Raw genomic sequence first — 7022 nt, 5'->3', positions numbered from 1 at the left:
TCTCCCTCCAAAATCAGCGGGTGCTAAATATTATTGCACTCAGATTCATGCCAAATGTCATTGCTGAAGTTGGCCTGATGACAGGAGCACTCTAGAGAACATGAACATGTAACCCCGCTTGATAGCTAAGATGGTCACGAAGAAGACATTTTCATGCTGAAGAACAAGCTGCAGAGTGAAGTCGCTTCAGCCATTACCTACAACAGCCCCTGGAAGCACTGCAGGAGTCGGCACTGCAACATGAGGCTGCACATTACAGACCAATAAGCTGAGTGAATGAGGCCAGGCCAGAGAAATGTGTTTTCATTCATCCTGCATAGGTTAGTGGTGCACAGTTATAATTTCCGTCTATTACATAGGAAGCCGTCTGGCTCGGTCCTGAAGAAAAGTTACAGCTTCTTGCACAAGACTTGACACTGCGGTGCAGCAGCAGAGTGATGGAGCTGCTTTCCAGCTCTTGGTAGATGAGATCCTCCTGAGCTGAGACTGTGGCGGCTACATCTGCTTTCAACAAGCTAAAAATAACAGAGGGAAAATTTTGTGGCTTTGTCCGAAAACAACGGAGAGAAAAATCTAGAACTACAAATGACATTACAAACTCAGGGAGCTCACATTTTCCTTACCAATGAGACATACAGCAGGCCCCCCATATCTTTTTCAGTACGGTCAGTTAACAAAACCCAACAGGTACTCAGTGGGGCTATATAACTACTGTACACAGCGATCTGCACCTCGGCATATGTAGCGCAGAACAAGGGCATTTATGTGTTCCAGACCGATACTGAACACGATGCAAATCTGCTTCACGGTTCATTGTGCAATGCCTGCTCCCACTTGCAAGAGTTTTGGTCAGACTAATGCAATGGGACAAGTTGCATTTATGTCGCTGAAGGAATCGAGGTAGGTGTCTCAGACCCAAAGCCTCAGACCAGGGTTGGAACAGCAGGTGGCATAGGAGGTCCATGCAATGCCAAGGCTTGATCAGAGTCTGTAATTAAATCCAGCAGTATTAGGAAAGATCAACGGTTCCCGAAGTGGGGCAGCAGAGAAGTTCCCTGTCCAAAGCAGCTGGTATCCACCCCCCTGCCCAGTCTTGGAAGAAAGGGGACATCATGATGGGGGCAGGGCGTGGAAGGACGGGATCCTGGCAGTTCTCTGCCAAGTCCATGTTCCAATGCGGCATTATCCATGAAAGATGCTATCCTGATTGTAACCCTGGGCATAACACTACATGCGCCCTCACCAGAATAATGGGATCCTGGGGTACCCGGTAGCCAGTAGCCCTGCCCAGCCCCACTGAGAAGCTGCTGCAGTGCCCCCGAGCGGAGAGCCTCCCCTTATAATCAAGCACCCTCACAGACAATTCTCAAACTATTTACAAGATTTAATTATTTACAACATAACAAATCATCATTAAATAAGCACATGGATATACCGACTAATAAACCCTCAAGAACTTATTTACACAGTCTCTCACTTGCACACGGTGTACTGGGGATCCCGTGTGCACTGCCCCTGGCGCGGTATCTCAGGGAGCAGGACTGTCTGTGTCCCTGCACGTGGTCTGTAGACGCTCCCTGGTGTTGGTGTCTGCCTCCATGCTCCTGGAGTCTCCGGGCAGCAAGCGGCAACTTCTCTTCTGCAGACCCTGCAAGACAGCCTCCCCCTGCCTTTGACCCCCTTCCCCAACTCTGCTGTGAACAATGTCTGGGCTGCAGCAACCCTCCTGTGCCTCACTGCCCCGGCAAATGCAGTGCCCCCCTGGGCTTTGCCTGCCCCTGGGGCCCCTCCCCCCTCAGGGAAACTGGGGCGGACTCCGGCAGTCCCCCCCCTGGCTCTGCTGTGCTCACCCAGCCACACTGGCTGCAGTCAGGTCCCTCCAGGCTTGGAGTCTCCACACAAGCAGTCCCTGCCTGATCCTGCTGCCACAGCCTCCCGGGTCAGAGAGAAGAACAGGATATTGTATCACACTGGATACTGTGTCACTCCCATTACAGCTTCTGCTGCTGCTTCCTCAGGGCTCTCTCAGGGACGCTCCGAGGAACCACTGTGTTGAGACTCTGAATCCGGTCTCCAGCCTGTTCTCAGCCCCCTCTCTCTCTTATTCCCAGCCGCAGGAAAAACTGCTCCTCCCGGGCCAGAGAGAAGAACAGGATATTGTATCACACTGGATACTGTGTCACTCCCATTGCAGCTTCTGCTGCTGCTTCCTCAGGGCTCTCTCAGGGGTTCCCCGAGGGACCACTGTGTTGAGACTCTGAATCCGGTCTCCAGCCTGTCCCTCAGCCCCCTAGCTCTCTCTTGTTCCCCGCCACGGGAAAAAAACTGCTCTCCCCTTTTATCCAAGTCTCTCAGCCAATCCTGGGCTTTTGCTGTGCTCATGATGCTGAAAAGCATGGAGTTGGAGCAGTGCTCTGACACCCTGCCTCCCGCTCAGCTGCTCAGGCACCGAAGACTCAACCTCACAGAACTTCAGAAGCCACTTTAAGAACATGCAAAAAGTGGGAGACGGATAAAAAGAATAATCCCAGAAGTCAATGGAGTTCAACACAAGTAAGAACTTCTGCTCCTTCCTGGATGGATCCATACTCATTGACACCACGCCAACTTCAGCAGAAGATTACAAGATGATCCAGAGTGCTTTGTTGTTTTTTTGTTTTTTTTTTTAAAGGACCCTGAAGAAATACTGCAGCACCTCAACACTATAGGTACATCAGGATTCAATTAATCTAATCTAACTTCAATCTCGTCTTCACTAGTAAGAGGCTCACCGCACAATGTACTTTAAAAAAAGCAAAAAACAAAATATAGGGACTGCCACAACTGATCCCCCTATAATTTATTTGGAAACCAAGCAAAACAGTGCGGTGCACGTTAACTGTCCCCTGGCCAAGTGGAATTGTGAAAGAATGAGCTGCACACGACAGATGCTGATGGTGGCTGTCTAATGCACTCGGATGCTACAGTCTGTATAAAACAGAATGAGAGACACCAGTTTCCGAAATGTAGCAGATTGCTGCCAGACAGTTTAGCGAGAGGGATTAGATGATAAAAACTGCTCTGGGGTTTTAGTACAGGACATCCAAAGATCTTGTAAAAGGCACGCCTCCCTGTAAAACAAGGTACTGGGACACCTGGAAGAGAAAACTGATACAAGTTAGATAAAAGGTGAGTTTGCAGAACAGCCCAGGCAGTCTGTGATTAACTAAAGCCGGGCTGCTGAGCAGCTCTCCCAGCCTTGAAGGGAAAGCAGAGATTTGGGAGACAGCACCTGCTGCATGGATATCAATATGCACAGTAGAAACTACCCTACAGATTGCACTTGGTCCACGGCCACGCTCCTTCTAAAATCTGTGGGAAAGCAGAGCGTGGGTAGCTCTGAAGGCAAACAGTCCTTGGCAAAGGAATGTGGAGGTGGATCGTTCCTTCCCTATTCAGGAGCAGCCAGTCCTCGGCACAGGCTATAGCTTTGCAGGAATCAGGGGGCTCCTCCTTAGTCGTGCCCCTTCACCTTGCAGTAGGCTGTCTCTTCCACTCTGAACCTCCTCTGCTGCCCTGCGACAGCTGGAGCAGCTCTCCTCAAGGGGTCCAATGCCTGTTCTGGAACATCTTCTAGCAGATATCGCCCCAAGGCTAGACTGGGCCCTGCACTACCCAGCAGGTAGAATGGATACACCGGCAACAGGCTAGTGCATAGCTTATGCAGCACACACTGTCTATACGCGCATGCTTGTGCATCCACCGCACAAAGGAAGCTAAATCACTACCACTGCAACAGTGCCAAAAACTCCACGTACGCAGCTAGAATACTGCCGTCTACGGCACTTGTACACACGACAGGGGTTTAGTCATCAGTTCCCCCTAAATTGAAATGGTGGGCCCGATCCTTTTTTTCTTTCCCAGCAGAGCCTGCCTGCAGCTGGCGGGCAAGCTGCCAGTGGGCTGAGCAGCCCCTGAGCTGTGGGGGCTCCAGTCTTTCCCTCCGCGGCAGTGGCTCCTCCAAGGGAAGAGTTGGATCAGGCTGGGTGCTGCCTCCGAACTGGCAGACCACCTGGGCAAACCTGGGGGTTGGGGGGGGCTGCTGCCGTGGAGAGAAGGACCAGGGTCCCCCTGCAGCTCAGGGGCCACTTGGCCCATTGGCAACTCGCACCCCAGCTGCAGACAGGCTCCACCAAAAAAAAAAAAAAGGATCAGGCTCCTCAGTGCTTCTGCCTTCAACCTGCTGAAGGCACAAGTGGCAAGGGGCCAGATCCTTTTTTTCGGTGGAGCCTGCCCGCCTCTACCATGGCTGGGGGAGCGAGCTGACTAACAGCTGCAATGCATCATTGCAAACTCAACTACATCAGGGAGTAGTTTAGTTTGCAACAATGCAAACTGATCTAAAACCCCAAAACTCATGTATATGCAATGTGTGACACCATTAAGCCACACACAGTGACATTTTTGTCACGTGTCCATCATCACGTCGTCACGTGTATGAGCGACCCTAATTGCATGTAGGGAAGTAGAACAGTACACATAGTGCTGCTGAGCTGAAGGTGCCCATTCAGGTCCTAGACTTGGAGCCCTCTGTCTAAAGACAGCAGACAAAACACAAGGAGGAGGAGATTCTGCTGCCCTTGGTGGAAAACTCACTGTTTCCTTAATCCCCATTTGTAACCACTAGAGCCTACCCCGTAAAGGTCTGACTCCTAGGAGCTTATTGAAGGAGAAAATTCAGACTCTTCAAGATGTTGGCTTTTATTTATTTATTTTTTTTGGATGTGTCTAGCTGTATAAATGAAGTACGTCATGTTTCATCTGGAAAAGTCTGAAAAGCTCAGAGCTGCTGTGATGATAGGAGGAGGAAAAAAGTTCTGTATGCAATCTGGATTTTTCTTTTAGGTGAACTTCTTCTAAAGAAAGCACAGAGAAATCCCATCTATATTGCTCGGTAAACAAAAACAACGCACACAAAAGTGCCATGATATTTAACAGATGATGAATCAACCAACTGGTAAAAAGACAAGCATTGAAAAATAGCCACACACTTGACTTGGTACACGGTCCAGATTCCAGTTTGAATAATCGCATTTTCTCCACCTGAAAGAGCTGGCATGCTCAATCACAATACTCTGTTTACAATCATTTCTGTTGGTATAAAGCAGACGAAAAAAGACTGACTTTAGAGCATAAAATCTCTGCCACGCCTTTTCCGTCGTGTTTGTCAGCGACACCAAACCCGAAACACAACGAAGGTCCCAGACCACTTTTACAGCAAAGGCCTCAGCACGCTCCTTTGCTTAACCTGTAATAAAGCTTTTGATTCACTTGACTCCTGCAGAGACTACTCACCTGGCATTGTGAATGTGCTACTCAGTGCTCCAAGCTGAGGACACTTTTGTGATATCACATGAGGTCCTTCCCCTCAGGTGGATTGATTCTGCAGAATAGTCTTGGGCCTGACTTATTGACTCAAACTCATTTACATCACCTAGGCAGCATAAAAGAAGCATTAAAAGGAGTTGGCTATATTCCCTTTGAAGCTGTGTTTCAATGCACTCCTTTTCCTTACAATCATTAGTCATGAGATGGGGAGGGAGAGAGAGAGGAATGAACTGGGGCCTGCTGATATGAGTGTCACTGCACCCCCAGCCGTGGACAGGCTCCACCAAAGGAAAAAAAAAGGATCAGGCTCCTCAGCTCAGTGCAGCTGCAACAGGCAGCTGCTGAAGGCACAAGTGGCAAGGGGCCCGATCCTTTTTTTTCGGTGGAGCCTGCCCACCTCTACCATGGCTGGGGGAGCGAGCTGACTAATAGCTGCAATGCATCATTGCAAACTCAACTACATCAGGGAGTAGTTTAGTTTGCAACGATGCAAACTCATCTAAAACCCCAAAACATGCAATGTGTGACACCATTAAGCCACACACAGTGACATTTTTGTCACGTGTCCATCATCACGTTGTCACGTGTATGAGCGACCCTAATTGCATGTAGGGAAGTAGAACGGTACACGTAGTGCTGCTGAGCTGAAGGTGCCCATTCAGGTCCTAGACTTGGAGCCCTCTGTCTAAAGGCAACAGACAAACACAAGGAGGAGGAGATGCTGCTGCCCTTGGTGGAAAACTCACCATTTCCTTAATCGCCATTTGTAACCACCAGAGCCTACCCCGTAAAGGTCTGACCCCTAGTAGCTTATTGAAGGAGAAAATTCAGACTCTTCAAGATGTTGGCTTTTATTTATTTATTTTTTTTGGATGTGTCTAGCTGTATAAATGAAGTACGTCATGTTTCATCTGGAAAAGTCTGAAAAGCTCAGAGCTGCTGTGATGATAGGAGGAGGAAAAAAGTTCTGTATGCAATCTGGATTTTTCTTTTAGGTGAACTTCTTCTAAAGAAAGCACAGAGAAATCCCATCTATATTGCTCGGTAAACAAAAACAACGCACACAAAAGTGCCATGATATTTAACAGATGATGAATCAACCAACTGGTAAAAAGACAAGCATTGAAAAATAGCCACACACTTGACTTGGTACACGGTCCAGATTCCAGTTTGAATAATCGCATTTTCTCCACCTGAAAGAGCTGGCATGCTCAATCACAATACTCTGTTTACAATCATTTCTGTTGGTATAAAGCAGACGAAAGAAGACTGACTTTCAAGCATAAAATCTCTGCCATGCCTTTTCCGTCGTGTTTGTCAGCGACACTGAACCCGAAACACAACGAAGGTCCCAGACCACTTTTACAGCAAAGGCCTCAGCACGCTCCTTTGCTTAACCTGTAATAAAGCTTTTGATTCACTTGACTCCTGCAGAGACTACTCACCTGGCATTGTGAATGTGCTACTCAGTGCTCCAAGCTGAGGACACTTTTGTGATATCACATGAGGTCCTTCCCCTCAGGTGGCTTGATTCTGCAGAGTAGTCTCAGGGCTGACTTATTGACTCAAACTCATTTACATCACCTAGGCAGCATAAAAGAAGCATTAAAAGGAGTTGGCTATATTCCCTTTGAAGCTGTGTTTCAATGCACTCC

The 7022-nt window shown here is 48.5% G+C and overlaps 1 long non-coding RNA gene across 1 annotated transcript in view; it reads right to left on the bottom strand.

Annotated features, from left to right (window-relative positions):
* Positions 1 to 4738: 4738 nt before the first annotated feature.
* LOC102385902 overlaps positions 4739 to 7022 on the bottom strand; it is a 3411-nt gene continuing 1127 nt past the window's right edge. Inside the window, exons 2-3 of the long non-coding RNA XR_325610.1 lie at positions 5335 to 5473; positions 4739 to 5130 (exon numbers count right to left, since the gene is read on the bottom strand). This is a non-coding gene — a long non-coding RNA (uncharacterized LOC102385902). The remainder of the gene's footprint in view (positions 5131 to 5334; positions 5474 to 7022) is intronic.

The sequence above is a fragment of the Alligator sinensis genome, unplaced genomic scaffold (genome assembly GCF_000455745.1).
Source record: "Alligator sinensis unplaced genomic scaffold, ASM45574v1 scaffold2170_1, whole genome shotgun sequence".
Lineage (NCBI taxonomy): Eukaryota > Metazoa > Chordata > Crocodylia > Alligatoridae > Alligator > Alligator sinensis.
The sequence above is the reverse complement of the archived record's forward strand: the minus strand, read 5'-3'. Positions and strand labels throughout refer to the sequence as shown.